The sequence below is a fragment of the Apium graveolens genome, chromosome 10 (genome assembly GCF_009905375.1).
Source record: "Apium graveolens cultivar Ventura chromosome 10, ASM990537v1, whole genome shotgun sequence".
Lineage (NCBI taxonomy): Eukaryota > Viridiplantae > Streptophyta > Magnoliopsida > Apiales > Apiaceae > Apium > Apium graveolens.
Genome location: NC_133656.1, coordinates 47,937,062 through 47,958,979, shown reverse-complemented (window position 1 = coordinate 47,958,979; position 21,918 = coordinate 47,937,062). Strand labels below are relative to the sequence as shown.

At 38.2% G+C, this 21,918-nt stretch overlaps 1 non-coding gene across 1 annotated transcript; it reads right to left on the bottom strand.

The window, feature by feature from the left end:
• Positions 1–4,583: 4,583 nt before the first annotated feature.
• On the bottom strand, positions 4,584–4,690 carry LOC141694231 (small nucleolar RNA R71). Its single transcript, XR_012563553.1, has one exon. It is a non-coding gene; the product is annotated as a small nucleolar RNA R71 (small nucleolar RNA).
• Positions 4,691–21,918: the final 17,228 nt, after the last annotated feature.

The window sequence follows — 21,918 nt, the reverse complement described above, 5'->3', positions numbered from 1 at the left end:
TTTGACATTCGTACTCCGCGCGACCTCGGCTTCGATATTTTTATAAAATTGAAAAATCAACATTTTTACTTGAAATTTTTATGGAAGCTAATAAACTCTATTTCTTACTCTCTGTACAAATTTTATGATTTTTAAATATTCTTAATTCGATCATTTATATTTACAAAGTTCGTAATTTGTAGTAGTTTTGTCGCGTAAATCCCTTTTACTAATACGGTCATAACTTTGAATAATCATAAAACCGTAGTGTATGCCAAAGAGTTTGTAGTGTAAGTTCTTTTATGTAAAGTTGTTTATATTGTAGTATATTATAGTTGTGTATTTTATAGTTGGGCCTAGTAAACTTCTTTTCGAAGTTATACTAACGGGTTAGTATTGAATTGGAATTTGTTGAAAAGGGTTTTATGAAAAGAAAGTGAAAAATTTATTTGTGGAATTTGGATTTCTTGTTTCTAGAACTGTAACCTTAAAAGATCTTGCATTAGTTTGGGTCATAAATTCTAAATATCTTCCGCTGGCATTTGCATTTTGATTTAACAGGTTAATTTGGATTGAGATTTTATAGTGACGACCAAATCCTCTGAACCCGGATTTGGGGGCATTACAAAATTAAATAATCAATTAAAATTAATTAATAACTAATTAAATTAATTAATCAATTGATATTTAAATTAATTTACTAAATAATTAATTAATTATTAACTAAAATCAATTAATTAAATAATTTAGATTTAATTTCGAATTAAAAATAGTTTTCAGAATTAAAAATAAAGATTTTTGGAATCTAAAACAATTTTCTAAAAATAAAATAATAACATAATATCTTTTTTGTAAATTTTATAAACAAAAATCTAATATTTATAAAATTTTAAAACAATAGGGACTGAAGTGCCAATCTGACAAAACCGTAGGGGCATTTTAGTAATTAACCTCCCCCATCGCCGGTCTCCGGCCGGACGCCATTAACGGCGGTCCAAGCTTTTCCGACGACGTTCAAACTTGCCCAGAACATCACGAAAAGGTGCAGATTTACAGAGTATCTTGCCAGGAATCGATCTGCTAAACCAAAATGATTGAACAATCACTTATTTGATCGGAAAATTGACTGGAAAATTCGCCGCCGACTGGGTTCGAATTTTCCGACGACCTCGATTAGAGCAATCCAAGAATCGTCTGCTAATTTCAAATATACCAATCGATTTGTTTTTCCACGATCTACACAACCATGTAATCAATTTCATCTAATAACCCCTAACAAAGAAATGCCTAATTTTCAATTAAGAACATTCAAACACATAAACCTTAATTTTTCAATTCGATAATCAAACAACAATTTGAACATGTTATTGAACTCCAAATTAGTCATATAATATATCAAAATGACCCAGAAGAAAAGATCTACATGATTCTAGCATCAAATCACACAAACAACATCAAGAACAAAAAATCATATTTTAATTACTAAATAATTCGAATTAAAATAATTAAATAAGAAAATCACCTTGATTTTTGCACAAAAATGGGTGATTAATTCAGAAAGAGCATTTTGAGAGCTTCGATTTGATATATGGCACACTCGAATCAGAGTTCGATAACGCCTTCGTTTGTGCATTTGATTATTAAGAACGCGACTTTTAATTAGGGATTTTCTGTATTTTATCGGATTTTACTGACTGATTATGGTTATACGAAATAAATGAAATAGGAAAAGGGCTATTTATATTTATGGAATATTAGTATGTGTTGGATCGTATTGGATCGATAAATAAGTTACTTAGCTAAGTAAATGCAAAAACGATCCGATCGGATAACGTTTTGGATAAACATCATCCTGTTTTGGATAAGCATCAAAAGTTTTGGATAATTATCACAACCGGGATTTTTATAAAACCGTAATCCATATCGAAAAAGTCAAAACACGGAAAATGTCCGAAATTATCGGTTAGGAAGGAGTTTTTGGAAGAGTTTCGGGTTGTAAAAACGTAAAATCGGTTGAGGTTGGACGATTCTCGGCTTTAGAAAATAGTTTTGTAATTATTCAGAAAATAATTAATAAATTCATAAATCAATATAAAATCATATAACATTCCAAAAATTACCAGAAAAATACCTTAATTATCTATATTTTATTCTGAACATAATAAATTTAACATACTTATACTTTACCACATATAAATATCCACATATCAACACCAATCATCAGATAATTCACCACAAATCACATAATAATCATTTATCGATAAAAATAATTACACGCTATATCCCGGATATTACATCTCGTACTTCATCAATTATATCCAGGGCAAGCCTTTGCCCTTCCTCATTTTCTTCAGCATTGTATGCTTGGATTCTAGGAGACGAGTGTGATATTTCCACAGGAAAAACCGCCTCTCCTCCATATGCCAACATAAAAGGTGTTGCTCCAGCTGTGACTCTACAAGTAGTTCGATAGGTGTTGAGTGGCATTTATGACACTTATTTATGCTCTAATAAGCTTTGAATTGATGCATTTGTACTCATGTTGTTAAGTGTTTTAATGTGTTTTCTAGTGTTTTTGCATTTCAGGAATTATTCAGGTAATCAGGTGAATTAGTATTGTTTTGGTGCTAATTTGGTGACTAGGTGGTGTTGGAATAAAAACTCGTGGAAAGCCGACTTGAAGCAACAAGATTTAAGAAGAAATCTGAGTTTTTCACAGAAGGATGGCAAGCCCGCGCTGTGATAGCGCGCGGTCACGCTGTGATAGCGCGCGGTCGCGCCGGGGTTCCAGAAATACAGCGCATCCGTGCTATGATAGCGGCGCCCGCGTCGATGCCGAATTCAGGAATCCTGTTTCTAATACAATTCTAAAAGGGAAGGCTTCCAGATTGTTGAGGGCTGTTATATATATTCATATTAGGTCATTTTAATAAAGAGACGGACCAGAGCGCAAGGAGAAGACGACAAGAGACCTTTAGCACAATTCAACAAAGGCGAAGACGATCTAGTTTATTCTTGTGAATCTTTGTTTTGAGTTATAATTTGGATGCTTGTTTCTTGTTTTGCTGAACCTATACTCTTGTTTGTATTTAGTTTAATTATTCGTATAAAGACTACATTTTCTATATCATGTTTTCATCAGAACCCACGTTGATGATGAGTCCGATTATGGCTAATCGTTATCGTGAGGTTCTAGCGGATTTATTTATGGATTTCTTTAGATAAATTGTTTGATGCCTTAGTATGTGGTGATTGTATGATATCCTAGTATTGGTTGTGTGTATTGGTCTTATAAGCGTCGCGAACTTATAAAATAGTGTGTTAATTCTTAATGAAGCAAAAGTGAATTTAAGGATTTAGAACTTGCCATGCTAACATAGGTTCATGTAATTGTCATGCATGATTCGTAGGTAATTTTAACCATCTTACTTGCCCTATGTAATCAAGATAGATAACTTGTGCTTAAACTGTTATGTTGTCAAATTCTATAGACATATAGGGTCTCAATATAATGGGTCCCTATTCAGCTTCTATCTTTTTTATGGATGTCTTGTAGAATGGTACTCGTGCAACAAAAGTTGGCGTTTATTAGTTTCATGTTATCTGATTAGTATCATCACCATTGCATGCTAAGGTTAGGAATAATAAGGCTATTGAATGAAGTATTGAATGAAGTTAGAATCCCATGTTTGTCATATACATCAATTTAGTTAATTTTATTCTCGTAGTTATAATTGTTAGCATAATTCTTAGTTATAAACAATCTCAATTTGTTATTCCTCTAGCATTGGATAATAACCATACATTGTTGCTTAGGTGCATAAATTAAATAGTTAACCTATACAGTCTCTGTGGGAACGAACTAGAAAAGATTTTATACTACTTGCGAACTCGTATACTTGCGTGTATTATTAGCTCGTGTTTAGCGAGTAACAAGTTTTTGGCACCGCTATCGGGGACTGCAGTGTGAATTTATAGTTTATGTGCTTTCCATCAGTGGTCTTTAAAGTTCATTGACTCGTACATTGTTACTTATTTGTTCCTTTTCTGGTTTCAGGTACTCTAGTGAGGGTGTATGCATACGAATTCGCATACTCGCAAGAGAACACTGGATAAAGCCGAGGAAGAACTTGTGGTGGTTTGTAGGGAAGTTCTTTAGGATAAAGAGAAGTAAGAGGAAGAAGAGAAAGTTGAAGAGCCAATTATAGTATCTATGGGTGATCAAGAAGAAAATTTGAAGGCTTTGATGTACTATTCTAAGCCTAAGATTAATGACATTCAGTCTAGCATCATTGGACCAGCCATCAGGGCTAACACTTTTGAGATCAAGTCAAGCACGATCCAGATGCTACAGAACTCAGTTCAGTTTGGGGGTTCTCCAACTGAAGACCCCAACATGCACATCAGAGATTTCATCGAGATCTGCGACACTTTCAAGTTCAATGATGTGACTGAAGATGCTATCAAGCTACGTCTCTTCCCATTTTTCTCTGTGGGACAAGGCTAAGTGTTGGTTACACTCTCAACCAACAGGGTCTATCACCACTTGGGAAGATCTTGCTCAAAAGTTTCTCCCTAAATTTTTCCCCATGGAGAAGATTGCTGCAATCAGGAATGCTCTCACTCAGTTTGCTCAACAAACTGGAGAATCTCCGTGGGAGACCTGGGATCGATATAAGAAAATGCTAAGGAAGTGCCCACACCATGGCATGCCTGATTGGATGATTATTAATTATTTCTACAATGGATTGGGTCCTACTTATAGACACATGCTTGATGTAGCATCAGGAGGAGCCTTGTGGGCTAAGAGCTACGATGAAGCTTATAAACTTACTGAACTGATGGCTGCTAACTCAGGGAAAGGTAGCAGGAATTCTGGAGTTGGGCGCAGCAACTGCTATCGCTGCCCAACTTAAGGCTTTGACAATGAAGGTGAACACTTTGGCTAATTATGGAGTAAATCAAATTGCTAGTGTCTGTCAGCTTTGTGCTGGTGCCCATAAAATAGATCAATGCGCAATCTCTAGTGAATCAACTCAGTTTATGAGTAAATTCCAGCGATTGCAGTAACCAGTGCCAGCCAATAACCGCAATCATCCTAATTTCAGCTGGAGCAATGCTCAGAATGCGGTTCAACAACCTTTTCAGCAGTATCCAGCTAAGCAGTACAACCCCCCTGGTTTTCAGCAACCGTAGTATGCACCAAGACAACAACTCCAGCTACAACAAGCTAATGAAAAATCTGAATTAGAGGAGTTGAAACTTATGTGCAAGAGTCAAGCTGTTTCTATCAAGACCTTGGAAAATCAAATTAGGCAGATTGCCAATGCCTTGCTAAATCGTCAACCTGGTATATTTTCTAGTGACACTGAAGTGCTAGGAAAGAGGGAAGCTAAGGAGCAAGTAAAGGCAATCACTTTGAGGTCTGGGAAGGTTGCGAATCCCGAATAAACTCAAGAGTTAACTAAAGAAGCTGGGGCTGAGAAAGAAGTAAAGCAGCAGGATGAAGAACTAGAACCAAGGAAGACTACTGTTGAGCACACTCCGCCTGAGGGTAATACAGGGGAGAAATAGATCTATCCTCCACCGCTTTTTCCTAAGCGGCTGCAGAAGATAAAGCTGGACAAGCAATTTGAGAAGTTTTTGGAGGTGTTCAAGAAACTTCATATCAATATTCCTTTCGCTGAGGATCTCGAGCAGATGCATAGTTATGCAAAGTTTATGAAAGATATTCTCTCTCGGAAGGTAAAGCAAGATGATTTAGAGACTGTCACTTTCACGGAGGAATGCAGTGCTATGCTGCAACAGAAGTTGCCTCCAAAGCTTAATGATCCAGGAAGCTTCACTATTCCATGTACTATTGGAAAAGTGTCTTCTGACAAATGCGTATGTAATTTGGGAGCTAGCATCAATCTGATGCCTTTGTTAATTTTCAAGCAGTTGGATCTACCTGATCCTAAACCGACCTATATGACTTTATAGTTAGCCGACCGTTCTATTACATATCCGCGAGGTATTATGGAGGATGTCTTGGTCAAGGTTGATAAACTCATCTTTCCTACTAATTTTGTAATTCTTGATTTTGAGGAGGATACGAAGATTCCCATAATCTTGGGAATACCTTTCTTGGCAACTGACCGAACCTTGATAGATGTGCAAAATAGTGAGCTTACAATGCGAGTGCTGGATCAGGATGTTACCTTTAATGTGTTTAATGCCATGAAATTTCCTACTGATAATGAGGAGTGCTTAAAAGTGGAGTTGGTCGATTCAGTGGTCACATCGGAACTTGATCAATTTCTAAGGTCTGATGTCTTAGAAAAAGCCTTATTGGGGAATTCAGATAGTGAAGATGACGAAGGTGAAGAACAATTGCAATATTTGAATGCTTCTCCCTGTAAAAGGCAAATTGATATGCCTTTTGAATCTCTTGGAATGGAGGAATTGAACAAAGCTCCTAACGCCTCAAGCCTTCTATTGAGGAAGCCCCTTCTCTTGAGCTTAAGCCTTTACCTGAGCATTTGAGGTATCTGTTTTTAGGTGATGCATCTACTCTGCCTGTTATTATTGCATCTGACCTTTCAAGTAGTGATGAGGAAAAGCTTTTGAGGATTCTAAGAGAGTTCAAATCAGAAATAGGATGGATTATAGTAGATATCAAGGGGATCATCCCTTCTTACTATATGCATAAAATTCTGCTAGAGGAAGGTAGCAAGCCTACAGTCGAGCAGCAAAGAAGACTTAATCCTATCATGAAGGAAGTAGTGAAGAAGGGAATTCTGAAATGGCTAGATGCATGGATCATCTATCCTATCTCCGAAAGTTCATGGGTAAGCCCAGTTCAATGTGTACCAAAGAAAGGTGGATTTACTGTGTTAGCAAATGAGAAGAATGAGCTTATTCTAACAAGGACAATCACGGGGTGGAGAGTCTGCATGGACTATCAGAAGCTGAACAAGGCCACTAGGAAGGACTACTTTCCATTTCCCTTCATTGATCAGATGCTTGATAGGTTGGCCGGTCATGAGTATTACTGTCTTTTGGATGGCTATTTGGGTTACAATTACATTTGTATCGCTCCAGAAGATCAGGAGAAGACTACCTTCACTTGTCCATTTGGTATTTTCGCCTTCAGGCGAGTTTCTTTTGGTTTGTGTGGTGCACCAACCACATTTCAGAGATGTATGATGGCCATCTTTTCTGACATGATTGGCCAGAATATGGAGGTATTCATGGATGACTTCTCAGTCTTTGGTGATTCTTTTGATGAATGCTTGCAGAATATGGGACACGTTCTCAAGAGGTGTGTTGAGACTAATCTGGTTCTCAATTGGGAGAAATGCCATTTTATGGCGCGTCAGGGCATTATTCTCGGGCACAAGGTTTCTAATAAAGGCCTAGAGGTGGACAAGGCCAAGGTGAGGGTCATCGAGAATCTTCCTCCACCAATTTCCGTAAAGGGAATTCACAGTTTTCTTGGTCATGCGGGTTTCTACAGGCGTTTCATCAAAGATTTCTCGAAAATTTCAAAGCCTTTGTGCAGTCTGTTAGAGAAAGATGTTCCTTTTAAATTTGAGGATGAGTGCCTTGTAGCTTTTAAGACATTAGAGAAGAGTTTAATCATGGCACCTATCATATCTGCACCTGATTGGAATGAGCCCTTTGAGATTATATATGATGCAAGTGACTATGCAGTTGGAGCAATTCTTGGGCAGAGAAAGAACAACATATTTCATGTGGTCTACTACGCTAGTAAGACTCTAAATGGTGCTCAACTGAATTACACAACTACGGAGAAAGAACTTTTGGCTATTGTATATGGTTTTGAGAAATTTCAATCTTATCTACTTGGGACTAAGGTGACAGTTTTCACTGATCACGCCGCCATTCGATATCTCGTCTCAAAGAAGGACTCGAAGCCTAGATTGATTCAATGGGTTCTTTTTCTCCAAGAATTTGAACTAGAGATCAAGGACAGAAAAGGAACTGAAAATCAAGTTGCTGATCATCTCTCGTATTTAGATAATCCTAATGCTACTTCATTGGATAAGACATTGATAAATGAGTCTTTTCCCGATGAGTAGCTGTTTGGAGTGCAAGAAGAGGAGCCGTGGTTTGCAGATATTGTGAACTACCTTGTGAGTAATATCATGCCTCCCGACTTATCTTATGCTCAAAGGAAGAAGTTTCTATATGAGGTGAAGTGGTATATGTGGGATGAACCGTTTCTTTTTCACCAAAGAGCTGACCAAATCATCAGGAGATGTATTCCTTACAGCGAAATGGGTGGAATCTTGCGAAATTTCCACTCAACGGCTTATGGAGGACATTATGGTGGAGAAAAGACTGCAGCTCGTGTTCTTCAAGCAGGTTTCTTTTGGCCAACATTATTTAAAGATGCTCAGCAGTTCGTTTTGAAATGTGATCGATGTCAACGTGTGGGTAATATGTCTAAGAAGGATGAGATGCCTCTTAATGTGCTTCTCGAGGTTCAAGTCTTCGATGTTTGGCGAATTGACTTCATGGGACCATTTATCTCATCTTGTAACAATCAGTATATCTTGTTGGCGGTTGATTATGTGTCGAAATGGGTTGAAGTTAAAGCGTTGCCAATGAACGATGCAAAAGTGGTGCTCAATTTTCTTCACAAGCAAATATTCACAAGGTTTGGAACTCCAAGAGTTATAATCAGTGATGAGGGGGCATTTTAGCAATCGGAAGTTCACTGCCATGATGAAAAGGTATAATGTGAATCATCGCATTGCTACGGCCTATCATCCTCAGACAAATGGTCAAGCTGAGATATCTAACAGAGAGATCAAGCGCATTTTGGAGAAAGTGGTATGTCCATCAATGAAGGATTGGTCTTTGAAGCTTGATGAAGCTGTTTGGGAGTATAGAATAACATATAACACTCCATTGGGAATGTCGTTGTTTCAGTTGGTGTATGGTAAAGGGTGTCATTTGCCTATGGAGCTCGAGCTTAAAGCATATTGGGCTTTGAAGAAATTGAATCTGGACTTGGACGTAGCTGGAAAGAAGAGGATGCTACAGTTGAATGAACTTGACGATTTTCAACTTCAAGATTTTGAGAACAACAAGATGTATAAGGAGATAGTCAAGAGGTGGCACGATCGGGGTCTAGTGCTCAAGAAATTTTTGTCAGGGCAACAAGTTCTTTTATTCAACTCTCATCTCTGTCTTTTTCCTGGAAAGTTGAAGTCAATATGGTCAGGGACCTTCATAATCAAAATTGTGTTTCCACATGGAGCGGTGGAAATTTTTGAGAATGATCCGGGCCAAGCATTCAAGGTAAATGGTCAACAGTTGAAGCATTATTGTGGTGACACGGCAATCCGCGAGGAGGTTAGTGCCATTTTATTGCCCACTTGATCTCAAGATTCTACGTCGAGCTACCGACGTAAAAAAAGCGCTTCTTGGGAGGCAACCCAAGTTTGTTGTACATTAGTAAGTAGAGGAAGCAAGAAGAAAAGAAAAAATCACAAAAAAATCAAAAAATGGAAAAAAAAATCAGGTCTGACTAAAGAAGCCTGGCACGCCCGCGCTGTCCCAGCGTGCGGCCGCGCCATTTACACAAAAACATGGCGCGCCCGCGCTGTTACAGCGCGCGCCCGCTCCGGTTTGGCAGAAGTAGCGCACGCCCGTGCCGTCCCAACGCGCGGCTGCGCCGTGTCCCGACTCTGGAAAAAAATAAAAAGCAGTTGAAGGGGGGGGAACGGGAAGTTTGTCCCAAAATCAATTCCCAATCGGATTTTACTCCCGCACATCCTATAATTCCCTCTCCAAATCAAACCCATTACTCCCATTATTCTCATAATCAAATCCCACTTATATTCCATATCTAATTCTCTTTTCACCACCTATATATACATACACCCCATACACAAACTTTTTCACCAATTCATAAACTCTCAAACAAAAATTCTCTCTCAAACACAACTTTTATTCTCTCTAATCAATTTCCATGGCACCCAAGAGACAAAGAACACAATTTGGAAGCAGCACCACCGATTTTTCAACTGCGAGTAGTATCAGGCCCAGGTTTTCTTTTCCTGAAGCTGAGGAGGTGTACACGAGGCTTCTTTCGAAGCCAATCGTCAAGGAGCGAGGTTTTCTGCCATCAGGGAAGGATGGTTAGCTGTTGGAGATGATTCTTGAGATGGGTTGGGTTCCTTTTTGTGAGGCTCCCGCTGCTGTGCCTATGAGTGTGGTTCGTGAGTTCTATGTGAATGCCAAGGCCGTGAAGAATGGATTTACTTTGGTGCGAGGGAGGACGATGGAGAATAGTGCAGAGGCTATCAGGACTGTGATTGAGCAGCCCGCGAAGAAGCCCGGGCAGGATACCTGGAATTATAAGACTCCAGAGGACTTTGATCTAGATCTCATTATAGCTACTATGTGCCGGCCTGACACTTAATGGAAGATCAAGAGTGGCACAGTCGCCAAGTATTCTATGTTCCCGGCGTCCGACACGAACAGGTTTGCCCGTGCATGGAACGCTTTTATATGTGCTAATATCATGCCATATTCACATGTGCATGAGGTTACTGTGGAGCGTGCACGGCTATTATAAGGCATTCTGCAGGGTGATTATATAAATTTGGGGATGGTTATCTTTCAAGGGATTCTGAAGTTCTTGAGGGGGAGAACTACGGGGTCTATTCCGTATGCGTCCATGGTGATAAAGTTATGCATGACCGTTGGTGTACATTGGCCCGCACATGAGCAGTTGCAGATTCCGAGTGCTCCGATCGATAATACTACTTTGGCTATGATACAAGAATGGGATGGAGGCAAGCCCGATCTAAAGGGGCTTGGGTATTCTTTTGACCACCTACCTGGTGGGAGGCCAGCTGCTGGTCAGGCAAGCAAGACTACATGGAGATCTCAGTTAGGAGATGAAGGAGGACCATTGCAGCAGCAGCAGGAGGCAGCAGGGGCAGACATGGGAGCTGGTTTGAGCACGATGTAGTATAGGCGTCTTGCGAGGAGGATGGATGCGATGAAGGACATCCATAGTTGTTTTGCAGACGATCTCACCCAGACACTTGGGACTGCATTTAGAGCCACCGGAGTTGGCATTCAGTGGCCATTATTTGGTAAGGACTCTGTGTATCCGCCTCCTGACACGCCTGACACTCCACCCCTTGAGGGTGAGGAATCTGATTCAGAGTAGGTATGCGAGATTCCTTACTATTACCTTCACTAAGGACATTGAATATTTTAAGTTTGGGGGTAGTAGTTGAAGGAATATGTTTGTGTGAGTCACATATAGTTGCATGTTCATGATAGTTTAGTTCATATAGTTGCATGTTTTTCCATGTAGTTTTCTTTTTATTTTTGTAGTTTTATGAAATTTTGTTCATGTAGTTTTATGCATTTGCATTATAACATAATCTCTTAGATAATTTTTCTGATTGGCTTGCGATATTGATGCTAGTGTAGTGATGTCGTATTTAGAGATGTTAAGTCGTATTAAGTTGATTTGCATGCTAGAGACACTTGTATTTCACTAAGTCTTATAGGTTGCTAGAGTGCTAGATCATGATCATGATTTGTTGATTTGTCGAGGTTTAATCATTTATTTATATTTAGAGTTTAGGGTATTCTCTTAATAATAAAAGACATGGATATTCAAAAATTGGAGAAATTGGATTTCATTGCTAGTTGTGTGGCTAGGTGTCAATTGGCTAGTTGTTGGCTCATATTTTTATGAGTAGTCTAGGGTTGAATGAGATGGAGCGAAACGCACTCATTCAGAAATTGTGAAAAAAAAGTTAAAAAAGAAAAAAAAAAGAATAAGTGTTATGTATAATTGATCATGAGTGGGCTCTTTGGTACTCGAGTTATTAAGTTCTTAGGGGACTTTGTGCCTAGTGACCTAAGGCTTTTATAGTCTAGGATCCGCTAACCTAACGCTCGCTACATGGGTGCTATTGTATAAGTCTTTTGTGGACCTCACTCATTGCACGATCAAATAAGCATACTTGTGTTGTTTTGTTGTGAATAAAAGCATGAATCCGTATAAAACTCCAATATAAGAATTGAAGTGTTATAAGTTATTTTGAGTCTAGCTTTCTATTTTATTTATAACCTTGTGATTGCCTTGATGAGTAATGAGTCATGACTATTGATCTAGTTGCGATGGTATATCTGTAAGCATCTTCACACACACACACGTCTCTAGTTTGTAAGTTGATTTGTATGATTTGATTGATCTTCATGCGAGTAACTACGTTTGTTGATATGTTGCTAGTTGATTGGTTAGGTTATTCTATTGGGATCGTTGCATTCATATAGTCGCATTCATGCATTTTTGTTTCTTGTTCTTTGAGTCTGTTTATGCTTGAGGACAAACATCGATTTAAGTTTGGGGGTATGTTGAGTATCATTTATGACACTTATTTATGCTCTAATAATCTTTGAATTGATGAATTTGTACTCAAGTTGTTAAGTATTTTAATGTGTTTTCTAGTATTTTTGCATTTCAGGCATTATTCAGGTAATCAAGTGAATTAGCATTATTTTGGTGCTAATTTGGTGTCCAGGTGGTGTTGGAATAAAAGCTCGTGGAAAACCGGCTCGAAGTAGCAAGATTTAAGAAGAAATCTGAGTTTTTACCAGAAGGACGGCGCACCCGCACTATGATAGCGCGCGCCTGCGTTGGGGTTCTAAAAATACAGCGCACCTTGCTATGATAGCGCGCGCCCGCGCCGATGCCGTATTCAGAAATCCTATTTCTAATACAATTCTAAAATGGAAGGCTTCCAGATTGTTGAGGGATGCTATATATATTCATATTAGGTCATTTTAATAAAGAGATGGACCAGATCGCAAGGAAAAGACGACAAGAGACCTTTAGCACAATTCAATAAAGGCGAAGACGATCTAGTTTATTCTTGTGAATCTTTGTTTTGAGTTGTAATTTGGATGCTTGTTTCTTGTTTTGCTGAACCTATACTCTTGTTTGTATTTGGTTTAATTATTCGTATAAAGACTACGTTTGCTATATCATGTTTTCATCGAAACCCACGTTGATGATGAGTCCGATTATGGGCTAATCGTTATCATGGGTTTCTATCGGATTTTATTTATGGATTTCTTTAGATAAATTGTTTGATGCCTTAGTATGTGGTGATTGTATGATATCCTAGTATTGGTTGTGCGTATTCGTCTTATGAGCATCGCGAACGTATAAGATAGTGTATTAATTCTTAATGAAGCGATAGTGAATTTAAGGATTTAAAACTTGCCATGCTAGCATAGGTTCATGTAATTGTCATGCATGATTCGTAGGTAATTTTAACCATCTTACTTTCCCTATGTAATCAAGATAGATAACTTGTGCTTAAACCGTTATGTTGTCAAATTATATAGACATATAGGGTCTCAATATAATTGGTGCCTATTTAGCTTCTATCTCTTTTGTGAATGTCTGGTAGAATGGTACTCGTGCAATGAAAGTTGGCGTTTATCAGTTTCGTGTTATATGATTAGTATCATCATAGCTAAGGTTAGGAATAATAAGGCTATTAAATGAAGTATTTAATGAAGTTAGAATCCCATTTTTGTCATTAACATCAATTCAGTTAATTTTATTCTCGTAGTTATAATTATTAGCGTAATTCTTAGTTATAAACAATCTCAATTTGTTATTCGTCTAGCATTGGATAATAACCATACATTGTTGCTTAGGTGCATAAATTAAATAGTTAACCTATACAGTCTTTGTGGGAACGAACTAGAAAATATTCTATACTACTTGCGAACTCGTATACTTGCGTGTATTATTAGCGCATGTTTAGTGACTAAAAATAGGCCCAAAGTATTAGGAGTATTTCATCCACCCAATTATTTCTGGATTTCTCGATCTTCTTTTACAACCCATCTAAGATTATGCGATTTTCCACTTCCACTTGCGCATTGGATTGTGGATGAGCTACGGAGGTAAACCACAACTCGATCTCATTCTCCTTGCAATACTTCCTGAATTTTTCAATATTGAACTGTGTTCCGTTATCGATGACTAGGATTCGGGGAATTCCATATCTGCACATAATATTTTTCCACAGGAATTGTGCAACCTGTTTGGTTGTGATCTTGGCTAAAGGTTTAGCTTTGATCCACTTAGTAAAATAATCTATAGCTATAATCAGGAACTTCCTTTGTGCAGTGGCCATGGGAAAAGGCCCAAGTATATCCATTCCCCACATAGCAAAAGGGACGGGAGAATTGATGGAAGTCATCATCTCAGGAGGCTGTCGAACAACGGGTACATGTTTCTGACAACGATCACACTTCTTCACGTAGTCTTTGGCATCGACCATCATCTCTGGCCAATAAAAGCCTAAACGAGTTATCTTATGTGCCACTGCTCTGCCCCCCAAGTGTTGCCCGTAGATACCTTTGTGTACTTCTTCAAGAGCTAATCGTGCTTCATCATGTCTGAGACATCTTAAATAAGGGACCATATAAGATCTTTTGTACATAATCCCATCGATCAAGGAATATCTCAGTGCTTGAACAACCAATTTTCGTGCTTCAGTCACATCGTTTGGCAGCAAAGCAGTTTGAAATGGGCCTTAATGGGATCTATCCATAATGTCCCCAGCCCTACAAGGGCTACAAGCTTCAAATCAATGCTCCGTGTTTTCAAAACACGGAAGTACACACTTCCTGAACTCTTCTCTATCTCTGATGAAGCGAACTTAGACAACGCATCTGCCTTAGCCTTTTCCTCCCTTGGAATTTGCTCAACATACCTAGCCATTGTTTCATCTCTTTCCCCAAACTCTCCCTTGACATGGGATATAACAAGCTTCGAATCCGCCATAGACTTTCAAGTTCTTGACCCTCAATGTTCCTGCTAGGCCAAGGCCAACTATCAGAGCTTCATACTTAGCTTCATTATTTGTGGTTGGGAAGTCTAATTTAATGGCATATTCAATCAAGAACCCATATGGGCTTTGTAAAACTTGCCCTGCTCTACTTGAATTTGTTTTTGATGCTCCATCCAAATTGAGAACCCAATATTCCTTTTCTTTAACGTCCTCTTCTTTGTCTCCTTTATTGCTTCTGTGTCTTAAGGCATAGTATCTTCCTGTCCCCCGACTTCTTGGTTGGGTATGGTACATTCCACCACGAAGTCAGCCAACTCCTAGGCTTTTATTGCCGTTCGTGGCTTATACTTGATGTCGAATTCTCCCAATTCTATTGCCCATTAAATCAGTCTTCCACTAGCATTGGGACCGTGAATCATATATCTCAAGGGTTGATTTGTTAGCACTTCAATTTTATAATTTGGAACTAAGGACACAACTTCCTTGAAGCCATCACAAGGGCTAAAGCAAACTTTTCAATAGTTGAATAATTGAACTCAGCTCTGTACAAAATCTTACTAACATAATATATGAGTTTCTGGACTTTAAGTTCCTCCTAAGCTAATACAAAGCTCAATGCATTCTCTGAAATAGCCAAATATAGGTACAAAACCTCATTCAGAGCTGCCTTGGCCAACAAAGGGGCTTGAGCCATATACTTCTTTAATCTCTCAAACGCATCCTGACTTTCCTCAGTCCATATGAAATATTTCACCTTTTTCAAGGATTTGAAGAACGACAAGCACTTGTCTCCAGATTTAGAGATGAATCGTCCTTGAGTCGTAACTCTTCCAATGAGTTTCTGAACGTCCATTATAGAACGTGGTGGTTCCATATCAAGGATAGCTTTTATTTTATCGGGATTGGCCTCGATTCCGCTTTTGGAGACCATCAATCCCAAAAACTTTCCAGATCTTACTCTGAAAGCGCACTTTACAGGATTTAGCATCATTTTATGATACCTTAGCACCTCAGAAGCTTCCCTCAAATGGGTTATGTGATCAGTCTTCACCAAACTTTTGACTAACATGTCATCGATATACACTTCCATAGTTTGGCCAATAAGATCCTTGAAAATCTTATTAACCAACCTTTGATAGGTAGCTCCTGCATTCTTGAGTCCAAACAATGCCAATAAGATACTTGATGTCGAATTCTCCAAATTCTATTACCCATTTAATTAGTCTTCCACTAGCTTTGTGACCGTGAATCATGTATCTCAAGGGCTAATTTTTTAGCACTTCAATTTTATGAGCTTGAAAGTAAGGATGCAACTTCCTTAAAGCCATCACCAGGGCTAAACAAACTTTTGAATAGTTGAATAATTGAACTCAGCTCTATGCAAAATCTTACTGACATAATATATGAGTTTCTGGACTTTAAGTTCCTCCTTAGCTAATACAGCGCTCAAGGCATTCTATGAAACAACCAAATATAGGTACAAAACCTCAATCAGGGCTGGTTTGGCCAACAAAGGGGCTTGAGCCATATACTTCTTTAATCTCTCAAACGCTTCCTGAATTTCCTCAGTCTATATTAAATATTTCACCTTTTTCAAGGATTTGAAGAACGACAAGCACTTGTCTCCAGATTTAGAGATGAATCGTCCTACAGCCACAACTCTTCCAGTGAGTTTCTGAACGTCCTTTATGGAACGTGGTGGTTCCATATCCAAGATATCTTTTATTTTATCGGGATTGGCCTCGATTCCTCTCTTGGAGACCATCAATCCAAAAAAATTTCCAGATCCTTCTCTGAAAGCGCACTTCCCAGGATTTAGCATCATTTTATGGTATCTTAGCACCTCAAAAGCTTCCCTGAAATGGATTAGGTGATCAGTCTTCACCAAACTTTTGACTAACAGGTCAATGACATACACTTCCATAGTTTTGCCAATTAGATCCTTGAAAATCTTATTAACCAACCTTTGATAGGTAGCTCCTGCATTCTTGAGTCCAAACTTTGCCAATAAAATACTTGATGTTGAATTCTCCCAATTTTATTGCCCATTTAATCAGTATTCCTCTAGCTTTGGGACTGTGAATGATGTATCTCAAGGGCTGATTTCTTAGCACTTAAATTTTATGAGCTTGGAAGTAAGGACGCAACTTCCTTGAAGCCATCACCATGGCTAAAGAAAACTTTTCAATAGTTGAATAAATCAACTCAGCTCGGTTTAGAATCTTACTGACATAATATATGGGTTTCTGGACTTTAAGTTCCTCCTTAGCTAAAATAGCGCTCAAGGCATTCTCTAAAATAGCCAAATATAGGTACAAAACCTCATTCAGAGCTGGCTTGGCCAACAAAGGGGTTTGAACCATATACTTCTTTAATCTCTCAAACGCTTCCTGACTTTCCTCAGTCCATAGGAAATCTTTCACCTTTTTCAAGGATTTGAAGAACGACAAGCACTTGTCTCCAGATTTAGAGATGAAACGTCCTAGATCCGCAACTCTTCCAGTGAGTTTCTAAATTTCCTTTATTGAAATGTGGTGGTTCCATATCCGGGATAGCTTTTATTTTATCGAGATTGGTCTCGATTCTTCTCTTGGAGACAATCAATCATAAAAACTTTCCAGATCCTACTCCGAAAGCACACTCTACAGGATTTAGCATCATTTTATGATATCTTAGCACCTCAAATGCTTCCCTCAAATGGGTTATGTGATCAGTCTTCACCAAACTTTTGACTAACATGTCATCGACATAAACTTCCACAATCTTGCCAATAAGATCCTTGAAAATCTTATTAACCAACCTTTTATAGGTAGCTCCTGCATTCTTGAGTCCAAAATTTGCCAATAAGATACTTGATGTCAAATTCTCCCAATTCTATTGCCCATTTAATCAGTCTTCCACTAGCTTTAGGACTGTGAATGATGTATCTCAGGGGCTGATTTATTAGCACTTCAATTTTATGAGCTTGGAAGTAAGGACACAACTTCCTTGAAGCCATCACCAGGGCTAAAAAAACTTTTCAATAGTTGAATAAATCAACTCAGCTCTGTGCAGAATCTTACTGACATAATATATGGGTTTCTGGACTTTAAGTTCCTCCTCAGCTAAAATAGCGCTCAAGGCATTCTCTAAAATAGCCGAATATAGGTACAAAACCTCATTCAGAGATGGCTTGGCCAACAAAGGGGTTTGAACCATATACTTCTTTAATCTCTCAAACGCTTCCTGACTTTCCTCAGTCCATAGGAAATCTTTCACCTTTTTCAAGGATTTGAAGAACGACAAGCACTTGTCTCCAGATTTAGAGATGAAACGTCCTAGATCCGCAACTCTTCCAGTGAGTTTCTAAATGTCCTTTATTGAAATGTGGTGGTTCCATATCAGGGATAGCTTTTATTTTATTGAGATTGGCCTCGATTCTTCTCTTGGAGACAATCAATCATAAAAACTTTCCAGATCCTACTCCGAAAGCACACTTTACAGGATTTAGCATCATTTTATGATATCTTAGCACCTCAAATGCTTCCCTCAAATGGGTTTTGTGATCAGTCTTCACCAAACTTTTGACTAACATGTCATCGATATAAACTTCCATAATCTTGCCAATAAGATCCTTGAAAATCTTATTAACCAACCTTTTATAAGTAGCTCCTGCATTCTTGAGTCCAAACTTTTCCAATAAGATACTTGATGTCAAATTCTCCCAATTCTATTGCCCATTTAATCAGTCTTCCACTAGCTTTGGGACTGTGAATGATGTATCTTAGGGACTGATTTATTAGCACTTCAATTTTATGAGCTTGGAAGTAAGGACCCAACTTCCTTGAAGCCATCACCAGGGCTAAAAAAACTTTTCAATAGTTGAATAATTCAACTCAGCTCCATACAGAATCTTACTGACATAATATATGGATTTCTGGACTTTAAGTTCGTCCTTAGCTAATAAAGCGCTCAAGGCATTCTCTAAAACAGCCAAATATAGGTACAAAACCTCATTCAAAGCTGCCTTCGCCAACAAAGGGGCTTGAGCCATATACTTCTTTAATCTCTCAAATGCTTCTTGACTTTCCTCAGTCCATATGAAATCTTTCACCTTTTTCTAGGATTTGAAGAACGACAAGCACTTGTCTCCAGATTTAGAGATGAATCGTCCTAGAGCTGCAACTCTTCCTGTAAGTTTCTCAGCGTCCTTTATGGAACGTGGTTGTTCCATATCCAGGATAGCTTTCATTTTATCAGGATTGGCCTCGATTCCTCTCTTGGAGACCATCAATCCCTAAAACTTTCCAGATCCTACTCCGAAAGCACACTTTACAGGATTTAACATCATTTTATGATATCTTAGCACCTCAAAAGCTTCCCTCAAATGGGTTATGTGATCAGTCTTCACCAAACTTTTGACTAACATGTCATCGATATACACCTTCATAGTTTTGCCAATAAGATCATTGAAAATCTTATTAACCAACCTTTGATAGGTAGCTACTGCATTCTTGAGTCCAAACTTTGCCAATAAGATACTTGATGTCGAATACTCCCAATTCTATTGCCCATTTAATCTGTCTTCCACTAGCTTTGGGACTGTGAATGATGTATCTCAGGGGCTGATTTGTTAGCACTTCAATTTTATGATCTTGGAAGTAACGACACAACTTCCTTGAAGCTATTACCAGGGCTAAAGAAAACTTTTTAATAGTTGAATAATTCAACTGAGCTCCATGCAGAATCTTATTGACATAATATATGGGAATCTGGACTTTAAGTTCCTCCTTAGCAAATAAAGCGCTCAAGGCATTCTCTGAAACAACCAAATATAGCTAAAAACCCTTATTCAGAGCTGCCTGGGCCAACAAAGGGGCTTAAGCCATATACATCTTTAATCTCTCAAATGCTTCCTGACTTTCCTCAGTCCATATGAAATCTTTCACCTTTTTCTAGGATTTAAAGAATGACAAGCACTTATCTCCAGATTTAAAGATGAATCGTCCTAAAATTGCAACTCTTCCAGTGAGTTTCTCAGCGTCCTTTATGGAATGTGGTTGTTCCATATCCAGGATAGCTTTTATTTTATCGAGATTAGCCTTGATTCTTCTCTTGGAGATAATCAATCCTAAAAACTTTCCATATCCTACTCCGAAAGCGCACTTTACAGGATTTAGCATCATTTTATGATATCTTAGCACCTCAAAAGCTTCCCTCAAATGGGTTATGTGATCAGTCTTCACCAAACTTTTAGCTAACATGTCATCGACATACACTTCCATAATTTTGCCAATAAGATCTTTAAAAATCTTATTAACCAACCATTGATAGGTAGCTCCTGCATTCTTGAGTCCAAACTTTTCCAATAAGATACTTGATGTCAAATTCTCCCAATTCTATTACCCATTTAATCAGTCTTCCACTAGCTTAGGGATTTCGAATGATGTATCTCAGGGGCTGATTTGTTAGCACTTCAATTTTATGAGCTTGGAAGTAAGGACACAACTTCCTTGAAGCCATCACCAGGGCTAAAAAAACTTTTCAGTAGTTGAATAATTCAATTCAGCTCCATGCAGAATCTTACTGACATAATATATGGATTTTTGGACTTTAAGTTCGTCCTTAGCTAATAAAGCGCTCAAGGCATTCTCTAAAACAGCCAAATATAGGTATAAAACCTCATTTAAAGCTGCCTTCGCCAACAAAGGGGCTTAAGACATATACTTCTTTAATCTCTCAAATGCTTCCCGACTTTCCTCAGTCCATATGAAATCTTTCACCTTTTTCAATGATTTGAAGAACGACAAGCTATTGCCTCCAGATTTAGAGATGAATCGTCCTAGAGCTGCAACTCTTCCAGTGAGTTTCTGAACGTCCTTTATGGAACATGGTGGTTCCATATCCCGGATATCTTTTATTTTATCGGGATTGGCCTCGATACCTCTCTTGGAGACCATCAATCCCAAAAACTTTCCAGTACCTACTCCGAAAGTGCATTTTACCGGATTTAACATCATTTTATGATATCTTAGCACCTCAAAAGCTTCCCTCAAATGGGTTACGTGATTAGTCTTCACTAAACTTTTGACTAACATGTAATCGACATACACTTCCATATTTTTGCTAATAAGATAGTTGAAAATCTTATTAACCAACCTTCGATAGGTAGCTCCTGTATTCTTGAGTCCAAACTTTGCCAATAAAATACTTGATGTCGAATTCTCCCAATTCTATTTCCCATTTAATCAATCTTCCAATAGATTTGGGATTGTGAATGATGTATCTCAAGGGCTGATTTGTTAGCACTTCATTTTTATGAGCTTGGATGTAAGGACGCAACTTCCTTGAAGCCATCACCAGGGCTAAAAAAACTTTTCAATGGTTGAATAAATCAACTCAGCTCCATATAGAATCTTACTGACATAATATATGGGTTTCTAGACTTTAAGTTCCTCCTTAGCTAATACAGCGCTCAAGGCATTCTCTGAAATAACCAAATATAGGTAAAAAACCTCATTCATAGCTGGGATGGCCAACAAAAGGCTTGATCTATATACTTATTTAATCTCTCAAACGCTTCCTGAGTTTCCTCAGTCCATATGAAATCTTTCACCTTTTTCAAGGATTTGAAGAACGACAAGCACTTGTCTCCAGATTTAGAGATGAATCGTCCTAGAGCCGCAACTCCTCCAATGATTTCTGAATGTCCTTTATGGAACGTGGTTGTTCCATATCCCAGATAGCTTTTATTTTAACGGGATTGGCCTCGATTCCTCTCTTAGAGACCATCAATCCCAAAAACTTTCCAGATCCTACCCCGAAAGCACACTTTACAGGATTTAGCATCATTTTATGATATCTTAGCACCTCAAAAGCTTCCCTCAAATGGGTTATGTATTCAGTCTTCACCAAAATTTTGACTAATATGTAATCAACATACACTTCCATAGTTTTGCCAATAAGATGCTTGAAAATCTTATTAACCAACCTTTGATAGGTAGCTCCTGCATTCTTGAGTCAAAACTTTGCCAATAAGATACTTGATGTCGAATTCTCCCAATTCTATTGCCTATTTAATGAGTCTTCCACTAGATTT